General features: G+C 37.5%; 1 protein-coding gene across 2 annotated transcripts in view; it reads left to right on the forward strand.

Moving 5' to 3' along the window:
- The window catches only part of CPED1 (cadherin like and PC-esterase domain containing 1), a 268,463-nt gene that overhangs the window by 39,719 nt on the left and 212,150 nt on the right, over positions 1-16,594 (forward strand). The gene's annotated exons all lie outside the window — the stretch shown is intronic.

The raw sequence follows: 16,594 nt of genomic DNA on the forward strand, positions 1-16,594 counted from the left end.
CTCCTAAGTGATAGTAATGTGTGGGCTCCCGGCTGTTGGCCTACTCAACTTTGCCTGATCACATTTCAAAGTTTTGTGATTTGCACTGTGCTGAGGTGTTTGGCTCCGAGAATTCCTTCCTGTCTGCCATTTCTTAAGATCTAAATTAATTTATAAGTTTACCCATGAATGTCCTTCAAAGTAAAAGTGGTAAATAAGTTATCTGAGACCTCATGATTCATGATTCACACATCTCTGTGGCCTAGCGTATGTTTTGTGTTATATATTTTTATCTTTTTTGTTGTGTTCATCTCATCTCCCCTTCTATATTATAAACTTCTTGTAAAGCAGGGAATGTTTTATTTATGTATTTATTCTGCATAAGACAGTGTCTTGCATATACCTAGTGGCACACTATTAAATGAATAAGCAGTTGGAAAAAAATAAACAGCAAATATTCTAAGAAAATAACTGAATCTCTCCTTCGCATATTCAAGCACCATTTACTTCTTGGAAACCTGGGGGAAAACTACTTAGCATGATAGGAAATAGCTGTGTGGTAGAGCGAGTAGAAATGTGCTCCTGGCTGTGTCTGAACAAAACCAACTGAAGAACAAAACTCACATACCCACTGTCCTTCGTGAAAATTCTCTGTAACCTTGTTTCAGAGTTGGCCAAGCCGGTGATGTCTCTGCTTTCAAGGAAGGAATCCCACCAAGAAGTTAATAATAGCCTTTTTTTTTTTTAAGATTTTATTTATTTATTTGACAGAGAATGAGAGATCACAAGTAGGCAGAGAAGCAGACAGAGGGGGAGGGGAAGCAGACCCCATGCTGAGCAGAGAGGCTGCTGCGGATGTGGGGGGCTCCATCCCAGGACCCTTGGTTCATGACCTGAGCTGAAGGCAGAGGCTTTAACCCACTGAGCCACCCAGGTGTCCTAATAATTGCCTTTTAATAGTATTATTAATTATTCTTTTCAGTTCTTTCTCTAAGAAAAAATATCAAAGTCATATGAGAATCTCATCATCTGTGCAACAAAATGGTCTATTTAGAACAGGGAACTTTTGGAATTTAAGAAATTCTGTTTAGCATTCCACCTCATTATCAGAATGACCAAACAAGTGATTAAGGGGTATAAGGGGTAGAGATGACTCTTAGCGACCCTGCTTCTCTAATAGTGAGCTCTGTATTCTGTACTTACAGAAGGTAAAGGGAATCCCTGTCTGGATAGTTGTTTGAAGAGCGTAGTTTTGGCAAAGCACCGGCATAGTACCTACTGTTTACTGGGCCCATGATTCTCAAACTTAGTATGTATTGGAATTGTCTGGAATGCTTGTTAAATCAGACTGCTGAACCCTACTCCCAGTAGATCTGACCCAGTAGCAATGGGGATGTGTGTTAGGAAATAACAAATTCCCAGGTAATGCTAACATGCTGGTCCTGGACCATGTGTTGAGACTACTGTGCTAGATACTTCTTTATTACGGTTTCTCTGTGTTTCTTCCAGAAGCACGACATTCTGCCTATTTGCTGTTTCAGTAGTTAGTAGCCAACTAATTCGCCATTTGTCTCTCCAGGAGTCTGAGCCAACCTTCCACATTGGAGAGAAGCCCCGCTCCTGAAATCAAATAGATGCTAAACCCATTAATTATAAGTGGGCATGCAAAGCCTTGGTCCCTGTTGTCTTAATTCTTTATAGTCAAGACCAATGGTCCATTTGAATTGATAGCAACAAGCAGCTACATTTAAACTGTCACTGTCTTTGAACGTGTTGGGCTTGCTTGAAGATAATAGGATCAAGGTAAAAATATGGACATATGATTTATCCTAAATGGTAATTATAGACCCCCAAGGAGCAGCAAGAAGGTATAAGGGAAAAGAGGAAAGTGGCCTTGGGTTGGATTCTCAATGTGAAGCTGTGGCTAAGTTACTTCATTTCTTCAGATGCCTTTTATTTTACAGAAGGTGAAGATTTTTGAATTAGATCATCTTTAGGATCTATTCCAATTGCAAAATACATAAAAAGTATGATAAAGAATGGAAGAGATTACCTATAAGGCCACCAACAAAGACAGTTAATTTTGGACATGTTTCTTTATAAGTTTTTTATACATATTACAGAATTTTCTAGCTTGCTTTTTTAGCATACTATTTATCAGAGACACAGGCCATAAAATCTTTGTGAACATTTTTCAATGGCTATGTAACATTATGTTATGTGGATATATTTAATGTTTGTTTAATATAATTTTCTTAATCTTTTCCACATTGTTAAGTATTTATGATATTGCCAATATTTTGCTGTTGTAAATAATTCTTGTATATAAATCTTTGCCTACATTTCTAACTCTTCTTAGCACAAATTTCTGAAATTAAAGTTACTGAAATGGAGAATGAGGGTGCTTTTTGAAGCTCTTCATTCATGCTGTCAAAATTCCACCTGAAAAGATTAAAGCATTTCCCATTAGACATGCAAAAAAAAAAAAAAAATTCCCATATCACCAATCATCACCAGTATCAAAACTCTGTCATTTGAGTAAGTAAGGTTGTTTTCAGAATGAGAACTTTACCGGTTGTTCTATGGAAGTATGTCATGGAAATCCAAATTCACAGCTATAGTATAAGACAGATTGTTTCTGTTGGAAATGGGTACTTGCATCATAGTAAGAATGCTGGGAATGCCAGAAAGGCAGGCACATTCCATGGTAATCTGAAGGCTCATCCAGAAAGCCAACATATCAGGAATAATGAGTGTTTGCATTTCCACTGGTTTGTTTGCTCAGGGATCTCTATTCATTATTTGTCCATTTTTTTGAGAAATATCATATTAAAGTTTATCAGCAGGACCTTATTTTGTGGGTCCCTGAAATCTCTAACTCATAGCTACACAGCAAGACTACTGCATGCTGAGACCAATTTTTATTTCTTGTCTTATGGGGAAAAAAAAAGCCTATTACTACGTCACATTGAGTATTTTTAAGGTACTCTATGTGATATCAGAAACATTTTGAATTTTAAAGTGATCAAGATCCAGGTTAATTTTCCATACATTTTTGTTTCTCTGTAACAGTTAATTGACATTTTATAGTACTTGGAAGGATACACAGTGTATAAAAAGACAAATGTCATTTTTCTCAGAGAATAATATTTCTTTACTTGGCTGCACATGTGCATATCCTAACTACATTTTTAGAAAATAGTCCCATTTACAAAGATGTTACATGTTTGTGATATAATATTGAAGCAAATGTTTGCAAATGCAAAGATGAATGTGAAAAATTGAATACAAATCCCACCACCCAGAGATAACCCAGTTAATGTTGTGCATGTTTCCAGGCATCTCTCCAAGCACAGCCCAACCATGCGTGTGCACGCGCACACATGAACACACATACTTGCATCTTCCCCTTTTGCCTCCTGCCTCTTTGTACAATAGCTTATCCCCCATGTTTTAAGAGATGAAATGTTTATCTTCAGATATTCTGATAAAAGCTTTGCCATATCAACATAGGTATAAAAATTTGAATAGATTTTCCTATCAGTAGTTTTAAGTTTGTCTTTTTTGATCATTAACTAAATGTGCTGTGATAAGCGCTTTACCTACATGAGCTCATTGAATTCTCACTCCTAGTCTGTAAGGCAGATAATTTCTGTTTCACCAATGAGGAACGGAGCAATGTGTCCCAGAGCTGGCACAGCTGAGGTCTGGCCCAGGACTGTCTTCTTCCAAACTGGAGTCTTTAAGCACAATAGCACACTAGTTTCTGGAAAGTGCATGAAAAATTTTGGTTTCATTCTTTTTTAGTATTTTATTATATGGAATACTGTAGTATTTTTACTAAGTCCTTCTTGATAGATAGTTAAGAATTGTTTCAACTAATTGCTATAAATACAACTTTGCTACTATATTCATTTATATTACAGGTTGGAGATCTGAGTGTAACACTCAATTATTTGGCCAGTGGGTGAAAATAATAAAACTGTGGTTCTCCATGCCAAATTTTTCTACAAAAGGATGGTTCCTAGTTTGACTTTCATCACCAGTGCTAGGTCACAATCTTTGGGGGATAGATGTTAACATGTTTTTAAGCTGATGAGGTTAAAAATGACACATCATTTTAATTTTTTACTAAAAAGGAAGTTTTGTTTGCATATTAATTGCAAATATTTTTATTATGCTAGATGCTGTTTTTTAATTTCATTTTTATTCAGAAAACTTTTTTATATAAAGCATGCAAATAAGTTTATAAAGGAGAGCCTGGCCAGCTTCACTGGTAGAACATGTGACTCTTAATCTCAGGGTTGTAAATTCAAGCCCCAAGTTGGGACGAAAGGTTACTGAAAAAAAAAAAAAAAAGTTCATAGAAAGAAAATCCCAATGGCAAAACAAAGAAGAAAAGATCATGAAATTCAGAAAAGGTTACAGAAAAATGGTTTAAAGTGTAGAATATCACCTTACATTTGTAGAATTGGCAAAACCCAAAATCGGTGATGTCACCTATTGCTGGTAGGAATTCTGGGTGTGGAAGCTCTCATACTTTGTTTGTGGAAATGTGAAATTTTCTAGTCTTCTTTTCGAAAGCAATCTGGAAAAATCTATAAAATTTTAAATACTTACACTTTTTAAGCTAGCAACATTATTCTTGGGAATCAGTTTGATAGAAGTTAAAGCATCAAAAAATCATAAAATATGTACATAAATCTTAAAGTTAAGAATGTCAATGAAACAAAGAAAATGATTTTAGATAACAACAATCAAAATAAAGAAATGAGTTTACTATATGAATTTTGAGTAGTTAATAATTAGAAAGAAAAATAGCAACTCATGTTCCGAGCCTCTCTGGAGAGGTGGAAAATTAACGTTATGAGATGAGGAAACTATGATTTTGCAGAATTCTGTTAAAATCTGTGGGATAAATTATACCCATTAGATATATAAGAACAAGTCACTTTAAAAGTATGGTGCACTTTAATAGTGCTTGGCATAGTTTCACATTGACCTAAATATTATTCATCACATGAATAATAGAATTATTAGCCTCAGGAGACATTTCCAATATCCTCTTGGCTTCTGGGAGCGGGGCCAATTTCCAGAAAATTGTGAAGTGGATGAAACTTGTCTTAGGCGGTAGACCTGTTTGCCCATTGCCCAGGTGCCTCCTTACCTAAAGCACCCACTTTAGGGTGCTGTTGAGGCTGGCCTAGCTGCTCGGGTAACACCCACCACTTGGGGCTTGTTGCTACTCACTCATGAGAATGTCCGTTTCTTCAGCATTTCTTTCAAGGCTTAAGGGGTCACCTATTCTAGCAAATGCCCTTGGACTACCAAGGAGAGAAAACCGCTGAGCCCTGTTCTAGATGATGTGCATGAATGTTAACTGGCGCCTCCACACTGATGAGGTCCTCCCTTTTCCTTAGATGGAAACCACTAATGAGTGTCTTTCCTCCTATGGTGAAAAAGGCCTATCAAAGAAACAAAGGGATAGTAAAGAGTTGGAAGAGAAGATTATTCACTGTGTTTCCTAAATTACACTTGTATCACTCTGTACAGAAGCCTTAAATAATAAGCTAGAAGATGTCGTGTTTTGTTTCTTGAAACTTCATTACCTAGATCTGGAATTTATCAGCCTGTATATACTCTCTACTCACCTATTTATTCGTTAAACAAATACTAATATAAAGCTCATCAACTACTAGGCACTGTTCTAAGCACTTGACAAATAGTAACTCATTTAAGCCTCATAACATTCCCTAAATGTTAGTACTATTATTACAACTACCTTTAGGAATGATCTTGAACAAGTTCATTAGATTATCTATTGCTTGATTTGAAAATGGAAGATAAATATCTCCCAGAAATATATGATTGGGTTAAATAAATCTCCAAAGAGATTGAAAATAATGCATTATGAGCAGGAGATATGTAATCCTAAAATACTTGTTGCATTAAGTAATAAGCCATTGAGGGAGTTGGTTCTTTTTCTCATGTTAGTGAATTAATTTTCTTAAGCCTTAGTTCTCATCTGTGCTGAATTAGTGTGGAATTATTCTTAGAATAAATTTTAAATCAGTGACTCCCTCCTCCCTTTCAGATTGCTCATAGTCCCCAGTGCCTTATTATAAAATGTTAAACCAGACATGACTACGTTGCATTCATTGCATTTTAAAGAAGTCATGCAAAATGACTTTTAATAAATCAGGAAGAAGGAATAATATTTGGTTAAATGAAGTGTCACAATGCTAATTATACACTGAAAACTCCTGTTCCATAATGTGGAATTTGGTATAAGAAATGTCTGTCAAAAACTCATGTCAAGTACTTAAGTAATAAAAGAACTCAGTTTAAAGCACCAATCTCATAACAAGTATAAGGCATAGGACATTATATTCAGGCATCAGGATATTTCATAAGGGACACTAACCACCCAAGTTATAGTCAACACATGGTTATTAAACCCGAACTATGGGTAGGGCACTGAAGTAGGTGTTGGTGGGACAGAGAGCATTTCAAAGGTGAGTGAGACCTTTCAAGGAACTCTATAGGGCCTAGGTAGATATGAGTTCTTCTCTCACATACACGTGCATAGAGATCACCTGTTATTGACAGATTCTGATTTGGTAAGGGCTAAGCTGGGGGCTGAAATTTTTCATTTCTGACAAGCTGTCCGCTGATAACAATGTTGCAGGTCCAAGGACCCATGTTGAGGAGTAAGGATGTGCATGTTTAACTGTAATATAAAGTATAAGCAGTATGAGGGGCAAATAAAATATTCCACTACAGAAAAGGAAGTTGCCAGTTCTGAGTGTGGGGATCTAGGCAGGTGTGCAAGGGGAATACTTGGTACGTAACAATGAGCTCTCGAGCAGATTTGGGAGGGAAGAGCATTCAGCAGCATGAGCTGCCTGCTAGCAGGGACCAACAAGGGTTTGATGTGGCAGAAGAGGATGTGAGGAGCGGCTTTGAGAGGAAAGGTGACTAAGGACTAGGTTAGGGCAGATACAAAGGGCCTAGGTTGCTTTGCTAAGGAATTTGCTCTGTCTTATGCTGGCCATATAAGATCTGCTTTTGGAGGATGGCAGGCTATAGAGAGGTTAGAGAAGGAAAAAGAATTAGAAGCAGGGAGACTAGAAGATGTTGCAGAGATGGTGAGATTTTGGGCTTAGAGAATGTGATAGGATTTGGAAAAGTCGGGAAATATTTAAGAACTTCTAACTTAAAATTGATGGGAATTGGAAATCAGTGGGATGTGGGAATGAGAGACAAGTACAAGTTGAAGATGACCTTATGATTTCTAGCTTGAGGGAGAGGGTGGCTACACATTTGATGATAAGAAAAGTGGAAGGAGGGACAAGATTTTGGCAGGTGATAATGGGTTCAGATTTGTACTTGTTCAATGGGGCCTTTGTTTAGAATGTAGCTGGAAATGCCTCTCTGAAACCTGAGAAGTGTAGAGAAATGTAAATTTGGGAGTCCATGGCAAAGGAGCCATAGCTAAAGCAATGGTTGTAAACAAAACCACCAGAGGATTTGAATTTAGAAACAGTAACAAATGTAAATGAAACCTAGAAATTTGGGGGAACTGCATGTATTAACAGGAGGGTCTCAAACCCCAAACTTGATCTATGTTTTAATCCTCTGTATTTTAAATACCACTGGAATTTTTATTAGCAGAGAATGCATCTTGCATAAAAAGTAATTATTTTTCACTTTCAGCATTGTAGTGCTGTTTGCAGTACAACATCCAGAGTATAAAATACATAGTGAGTCGGGGCACCTGGGTGGCTCAGTGGGTTAAAGCCTCTGCCTTTGGCTTAGGTCATGGTCTCAGGGTCCTGGGATCGAGCCCTGCATCGGGCTCTCTGCTCAGCAGGGAGCCTGCTTCCCCCTCTCTCCCTGCCTGCCTCTCTGACTACTTGTAATCTCTGTCTATCAAATAAATAAATAAAATCTTTTAAAAAAAAGACATAGTGAAATATGTAATTAGTATGTGAGACTTTATGCCTAGTTACATCTACATACTAAACAAGCATCTTATTTCCTCTGGAGAATTTGTTCATTCTGATGTATTAAACACTGAAGTCCATACTCTATTCAGATTTCCTTAGTTTTTTACACAATGTCCTTCTTCCGTTCCAAAATCCCACCCAGGATATCATATTACATTTAGTCATCATGTCTCCTTAGGCTTCTCTTGGCTGTGATGGTTTCTCAGACTTTCTTTGTTTTTGATGAACTTGGCAGCTTTGAGAACTGGTCAGGTATTTTGATGTCCCTCCATTGAGATTTGCCTGATATTTTTCCCAAGACTAGACTGGAGTTATGGCTTGCAGGAGTCAGACCACAGTAGTTCTCATCACATCATATCAAGGCTATATTATAGTCTCCCCATGACTTACCGCGGCTGGTGTTAACCTTGATCACTTGCCTGAGGTAGTGTCTGTCAGGTCTTCTGCTGTTATTCTTTTACTTCCGCTTTCCACACGGTACTCTTCAGAAAGATGGCATTATGTTCAGCTCAGAGAAGGATGGGGAAGCTGATCTCCAGCTCCTTGAGTTTACAGTAGCTCCATACATTATTTGGTATTTTTCTACTCTCAAGGTCTGTCTCTTCATCCCCATTTATTTATTTATTCAGATCATTGGTTAATATCAGCATGGACTTATGGATAGTTATTTGATATTTTGAGTTATAATCTAATATTACTTATTCTGTTGCTCAAATTGTTCCAGTCTTGACCATTAGCTCTTACATCCCTTTGACATACTTCCATCATTGCTTTTGTTTGTTTCCTTGTTTGTTTTTGAGCTCTTCCTTACTTTCTGACACAACGATGCTCTAGGATCATCTTGTGTATTTACTACTCCAGCAATTTCTCCAAGGACCTATGGTTCCTTTTATTGGAGAACGATGTTAGAAACCAATATCTAGGCATGAGGTGTAGTCTGATTTTTAAAATTGCCTCAGTGTTCATTTCTTTTGAGGTCTTCAAGCTGCTGGGAATTCCAGACATTTAGAACTTTTGTAAAATGCTGTAATGAGAGTTTTATCCCAGACAGATAATAGTCCTGAAAGCAGTAAAAGTTTAAACATACGTTCGATTACACTTCAACAGCAGGCTAAAGAAGTGCCATGAAAATCTTTAAAAATGTCATTTTAAAAAACCCAAGGAGCCTTCTAAAGTAAACATATCTTGAATTTATTTCATAAGAATAAACTAATCTATTTCCTTTCAAGCTCTTCTTGATGGAAAATTTCTTCAGAGCAGGAGTCTTTTTAAACTTTTGCAAAAGTTTCTGCATAGTATTGGTTTCTTGAGCTTATGAGTAGAGCAGGAGAATTTCAGGAACTCAAAACTCCTCACAGTAATGATCTCATTGATCTTCACAACCTCTCACAGGGCAGAAAGAGGGTGGACAGTGGGATAGGAAAGCTTGATTTCTAGTGTGGATTTGGAACACCAAGGGGAGAATGGCTTAGAATTTCTCTGTGGCAAAACACAAAGTTTTTAATCATCGGCTCAGGATAAGGAGCCAGAGGCATCACAAGCAAAAACCCATGACCATAAGAACTAGACTTAATTAGATTTACGACCATGTTGTATGATCACTGAATATCTAAAGTTCTGTATATAATGATTTCTTTTAAATCATTTAATTTTTTAATGACATAAAAGATTTAATCTTTTAAAAATTGCAATAGTCAATCCAATAAATATCTACTAAGCGTCTATAATTATCAGTGTTAGATACAAGAACGGGAATGGTTTTTGTCCTTAAAGAAAAGTCATGAATAAAATTTACTATGGGTGCTGGATTACTGTTCTATGGATCCATCACAGTAAGAATACAGTTAAGAGAACTGGTTAATGCAACTTGCATGATTTGGGAATAAAACAGGTATTTGCAATGGCTAATTTATATCCAAACAATCTTATGGTGTTATCAAGCACAGAACCAAATTTGTCATCAATAAGTTGATAATGTATTCATGAATCTAGCTGTATTTACTAACTCTGATAAAGGATTGATGTAGGGAAAATGATACATTGTTATTCAGTAAAAATCTCACCGTCTAGTTGTAAAGAGAAAAAGAGTATACAGATGGAACAGTGACTATATGGAATATTCTCATATTGTATTATAAAGGAATACTATCTGTTATTTAAAATTTAAATATCTTCAATATTTCTTGATTTAAAAAAAAAAGCCACACATTTTAGGAAATCACCGAACTTGTATCCTTATGGAATATAACAGTATAATACTGTGAATAAGTAAATGAGGCTTGGCTTTTATAGCTATGTGTCTTGGAAGCTCTTGGACAAGTTTATTTTCCAAGTCAGACTTTATAAATCTTTTCTGCTTCAATGTGATGTATGTGTTCATGAAAAAAGTTTCCACTAAGTAAAGCACTTGGAATCTGCTTTGTTTTCATAATTTCTTTAAATGCTAAGAATGGTTAACTTTATTTTCTTAGGCTTACTTCTCTCTTATTCTTACTAAGAACCAAAATATATCTTTAGGTCCTCCTTGTAAACTACTTTAATATTTTTCCTCATTATCTCCATTTTTAATTTTCACAATATACTGGCTTTTGATTGAGTTTTAATTGTTGATCTATCGCTCACATTCAGTTATACATTCACTATGGATCTCAAACTATATAGCAAATTTTTCTGAAATCCCAGCCACTGTTGTAGATGCTGAGGATATAGTAGTGAACAAAATAGACACAGTCGTGCCCTCATGAAGCTCACATTCAACTGGGAAGGGCAGGCAGGCAATGAACACATAGACAAGACATATATAATCTGTCAGAACATGATAAATGTTATGAAGAAAAACAAAGCAGGATAGACTTAATATTCTGAGATTTTTATATAGTGCACCAAAAAACTGAAGTTGTCATTCTTTGAAAATACATGGCATTTATGTGAATGAGAATACCTCAGAACTCTCTGTTTTTCTCTGGGTTGAGTTACTGAACTGGTAGACTTTATCAATGAGGGAGGTCACTGGAGAGCCAGGAAATGATTGTTTGCTTTACATGGCAATCTGCCTCTGACAGACTGGAAATATCCTTTTTTTTTTCTTTTGAAAGATTTTATTTATTTATTTGACAGAGAGATCACAAGTAGGCAGAGAAGCAAGCAGAGAGAGGGGAAAGCAGGCTCCCTGCTGAGCAGAGAGCAGATGTGGAGCTCGATCCCAGGACCCTGAGATCATGACCTGAGCCGAAGGCAGAGGCTTAAAACACTGAGCCACCCAGGCACCCCGAGACTGGAAATATCCTAAAGACAGACCTTATTCTGTAGGGCAGATGCTTGAGTAAAACAAAAACGAGAACAAAACCTTTGAAAATAGCTCTTGTTTTTAACACTGAGAAGTTAGTTGGTTCCTGAGAACAAGAAGAGAAGGATAAAAACTAACTCAATGCCATTTTATGTCTGAACTAATTAATCCAGACCCCGTCTACCACAGGGTCTTGGTTGCTATCTGAGCCAACACGGAGGAGGCATGGTAGTGTGGTGTTATCAGCAATTTTGTTCCACGGTTTATGGGCAGAAGCCTATATAGATTTTTCTTGTTTTTGTAATTTTGAGTCAGAGAACAGAACATCTACATCCTGTTTTCCTAGAACAATGTCCTGTGACCTCTCTATTGACGGGCTTGGCTAGTTCAGTCTGGGAGTTGGTCTTGCTCTGGTTTCTTTGTGACAGGGAAAGAAATCATTTTAACTACCAAAAAAATCTAAGAAATTTTAGAGATCTTTTTTCAAAAGTAGGTGGAGGCCAAGTTAATATTTATAGTTCCTAAGTATATGGGCAGCTGAGTGCTCCCTCCTTCTAAAGATAAAAGTTTTACTTATTTCAATTAACAGTGATAGCTAATAAGGTTTTGGAGCACTATTGCTGGGTGAGGGTCTGGGAATGCCCCAGATAATCTGTTATAGTCCTTTTTGCCTCTGAGGTCCCAAAGGAAAATGGATGCACTAGAGAGTAGTTGGAAAAATACCAAACCTATGTAATTCCTCTTTGTCTCGGTTTCCTCTCTTGTAAAGTGTGTGGAATAATTGCTTCTACCCCATGGTGTTGTTGGAAGTTCTGCTTAAGTTAAAATATGTAAGGTAGCATAAGCTGAATTTCTCCTATTGCCTCTGTGGTTTTTGAAGGGATAATGAGATAATGGTCATGAACATGGCCCCTGGAGTTAAACTTCCTGTGTACACATTCTCTTCCCACCACTAACCAGATGGCTGACCTTGAACAAGTTATTTAACATTCCTGTGCTTTTCAGAAAGAGAATAATCATATCCAGGAGGATATTGTGTGGAATAAGTGAATCGATACAAATACTTGGAATTGTACCTGGCTTACTGTAATTACATGCTCCAGAAAGATTTACTGTTGATATCATCACTACTAATACTAGTACTGTTGTTGACTTAATTTTTAGTGTGGCTTTGGCACCCAAATCCTAGTGCAATATGCTAAGGAACTAGACTGAATCCTCTAAAGGTCTCCTTTTCCGTCTGCCAGGAAAATGCAAGAAACCCCCATCCAAGTTGGCCCATGGTGGCTTTGTCTGTTTTTTTGTTTTGGTTTGGTTTGGTTTGGTTTGGTTTTTTCCCCAAATCCAGGTATGACTTCTCTGCTCTTACACTCTAATATTAATGTCAACTTTCCAGGGCAGAAGAAACACATTGAGTAAGACCAACATAAAGAATGTTTGCCCCAGGGGCGCCTGGGTGGCTCAGTGGGTTAAGCCTCTGCCTTCAGCTCAGGTCATGATCCCAGGGTCCTGGGATCAAGCCCCATATTGGGCTCTCTGCTCAGCGGGGAGCCTGCTTCTCCCCTTCCCCCCACCCCTGCCTGCCTCTCTGCCTACTTGTGATCTCTGTCAAATAAATAAATAAAATCTTAAAAAAAAAAAAAAAAAAAGAATGTTTGCCCCAGTGCCTATAAAAGAAAAAAGCCTATCCTAGGCTACATAGAACTATGGAGACAGTCCTGAGACAGGCTGAATGTCGTAAAAGAGTCCAAAAAGAAACTGTGGATGAGAAAGAGATGAGAGCAGGCCCACCTAGGAATGATGATACCTCATTCTCTCTACCGGTTCAACTGGAGAGAAGAGGCATAAGTGAAAAAAATGTCCACAGGCCTGGCCTGATTTTCCCAGGCTCCTGAGAGAAAGAACTAATCCAAGAGACCACACTTCAGTCCTTACCAACTTTTAATGGGTAGTAGAATGTCTCTGGAGTTGAAATGACCTTACTCAACCTTGTAGGAGAGCATGGTGGCCAAACCGGAGATGAAAGGGTGTGTTCAGACATCCTTTTAAGACTAACTGACCAAATAACGATTTGCCTACGGTCATCTTAACAAGACCAATTTACGGGGCGCCTGGGTGGCTCAGTGGGTTAAAGCCTCTGCCTTCAGCTCAGGTCATGATCCCAGGGTCCTGGGATCGAGCCCCACATCGGGCTCTCTGCTCAGCAGGGAGCCTGCTTCCTCCTCTCTCTCTCTGCCTGCCTCTCTGCCTATTTGTGATCTCTGTCTGTCAAATAAATAAATAAAATATTAAAAAACAACAAAAAAAACCAAGACCAATTTACCTAATGACCAACTCTAATTCATTTGAAAGCTAAAGGGTGAATCATCAACTTGCTGAATGAGCAGCTCTTGCAAACTGCCTCAGTTTTCACACCAGGCCTTGGACTGTTGGCCTCCTGGAGGCGAAGCCAGGCACTTGAGGCCCAGGCCAGACCACACGGCAGAAACAGGAGAAAATGTGAGAAGCTGTACTCAGCTCCCGTCAGTGGCTGCCCTCTGCCTTGTAGGAAATGGGCCCCGTAGCACCACAGCCTTCAGGTTTTCAAATGAAGGCAAAAATCTGGATTTTCAGGTGAATTGTGCTGACATCCACATTTTAGCAAATACTTAAAATTGAAAACAAAACAAAACAAAAATAGTAATCATGCAGGCCACAAGCACCCTACGTGCACGCTGGACCGTCCCTATGTGCCCTTGGTCTGCATCTCTGCTGTACCCCCAGGGGCATTTGCTTACTAACTGCTCCTGCTTTCAGCTAGTTGAGCACAGCCCCAAAGCCCCCACAATATTTACCAGTTTGTAATTTTGCTAAGGCAAAAATTTGTTTCCCAAATGCTCCAAGGTTGACTTCTGAATGTGATTTTTCTCAGCTAGTGAATGTGCTTTTTTCTCTGCTGGGTTTCTAACTACAGTGTGGCTTTTGGGGTTTTTAAAACCAAGTTTGAATACATGGTGCCTCTCACAAAACAAATAAAGCTTTTTCTTTAAAAAGGGGCTGTGGGCCTCAGGGGAGGGAGTTAACTTTTAAGGTTGGAGATGGAAGTGAAAAGGTCTACTCAAGATTTATTTTTTTTGGTACTTTTTAAAGTTTATTTTTGTCATTATTACTAAGACTGAAATAATACATTGAAACATGCATCAAATTATAAGCTTGAAGGTGTTTATCTAACATAAATTTCCATTAAACTGAATGTTTATGTAGGAAACAGATTTAGAAATTGGTGGCAGGACTCAGTGAGGGTAACAACAGGAATTTTGAGTGACGACAATCAGCATTTTTCAGACCGCGGTGGCAAGAATTAGACGAGAAGTATTTGAAGAGATTACTTGAAATTTTGGGCTATACTCTACTTTCATTTTAAGGTTAAATATATGTGCTATAAAGTGTTTTTGAAATATTAATTTTAAATTTAAAATATTTGTTAAATAGTTTTGAGAGGTAAGGGGTAACCCTTATGAATGTCAAGAAACTGCAAGGCACTTTATTAGTTATCCTAAATTGTTTTTAATGTTCATTTAGGTCTCTCATAGATGGTTCAGGACAGTGACCGTACTTTTCCTTTTTTTGTTGTTTTTTTGCTATTTACACTCATAATTCCAGTACAGTGTCCTGCTCATAGGAGGTTCTTTACAAATTAAATGTTTTGAATTATTTAAACATGTTTTCCAGTTTTAAACATTTATGGCTTAAATATATATATTGTAATCAAATTGAGAAATTGTGTGTACGCCTTGGGTAGTAAAGGAGGGCATGTGTTAGACTTGGAGGAATATAAAACCTACTGTGTTTTTAATGCCCAAACAATACAGTTCGTGATTTGAAATTCTCTCATTGCATAGCCTTATCTTCTTAAAATATTGGGTTGAGTATATTATGTCAGGAGGTTTCTTCTAGAGTTTTAGTGTTTTAGTTTAGTGTTTCTTGGGCTAGAAATAATATTGAATGAAACCATCTTCGTTTTCCCTTTTAAGTCCATATCAAAAGGTTTTGGCTGAAAGTGCCAGGTGCACATTTTCAATAAAGTAGTGGGATCATCATGGAGTGGTTTTTTTGGCTCTAGGAATCCATTTGTAGAGTTTCCTTCAAAGTGAGGATGCAGGGAACGGCATAGATCTTCCAATCCAGAGGTCGATGGCTATCAAATAGAGAGATTTCTCCCACCCCTCAATCACGTGCATCTTTTCTCCATGTCCCTGTGAACTATTGTGCTATATTCCAGCATCCTGAGATAAATCAAGCAAATGGAGAAGCTCTAGGACAAGGGCTCACATGTTAACTTGAGTTCAGTTGTCTGGATCCCTTTGTTTGGTGGAAAGGTTTCTCTTCTAGAAACAGAACAATTCCAAACAGAGGAACCAGTGGCCCAGAGAGCATAGAGCTTGTCAAAATGTAAAGGACTTGATTAGTGCAGAGTGAAATTTCATTTCTGATGGTCATAGGTCCCTCACCCTTATCAATCTTTTTTGTTTTTTTTCTATAAAGCCCTTTCTTTGAAAGCATTATGTGTTCAAGTGAGACACTCTTCTGTGAAATTTTTAAGAGACAGGATTTGGTTATTTTCTAGCTTTTCAGAAACCACAGATACCTAATGCAAGAGACGACTTGTGAGTTCCGGCATAAATAGTTACCGAAGGAACATTATCTCAGGACTGATCAACAAAAACAGACCATGTGTACAGAAATTGCTTAATTTTTTAAAAGTAAATTTCTACTTCAAATGGGGAAGTTTCCTAAGTAATATCAATCCTTTCATACATTATTTAGTGTTCTTCTTTTGGTTATTTTTGAGTTACCTATTTCTATATTGTTTCTAAAGTAACACGTTTAACACCCTATCACAGGCTAGTTATTCATTCATTTAACAAATTTTTTTTAAGATTTTATTTATTTATTAGAGAGAGAGAGCGCATGCATGAACAGCCGGGTGGAGGGTGGGTAGGGACAGGCAGATGGAGAGAGAAAAGTGGACTCCCTGCTGAGCAGGGAGCCCCGATCCTGATCCCAGGACCCTGAGATCATGACCTAAGACGAAGGCAGATGCTTAACAGACTGAGCCATCCAGGTGCCCCTCATTTAAAAAATATGTTATGTGTAACATATTACAGTTATGTGTAAGACGTGTTGATAAAAACATATAAATAAATCAAAGAGAGTAAGGGAAAATAAACTCATAGCACACAAATGTTAATTTCCAAATGTTCAAGTACTATGCAAGAATGTACTCTTCTGAGATTATTTAGGCAAGTTACTAGGATTTATTGGCAAAGAACTTTGTCCT

Source organism: Martes martes (assembly GCF_963455335.1).
Source record: "Martes martes genome assembly, chromosome: 11".
NCBI lineage: Eukaryota > Metazoa > Chordata > Mammalia > Carnivora > Mustelidae > Martes > Martes martes.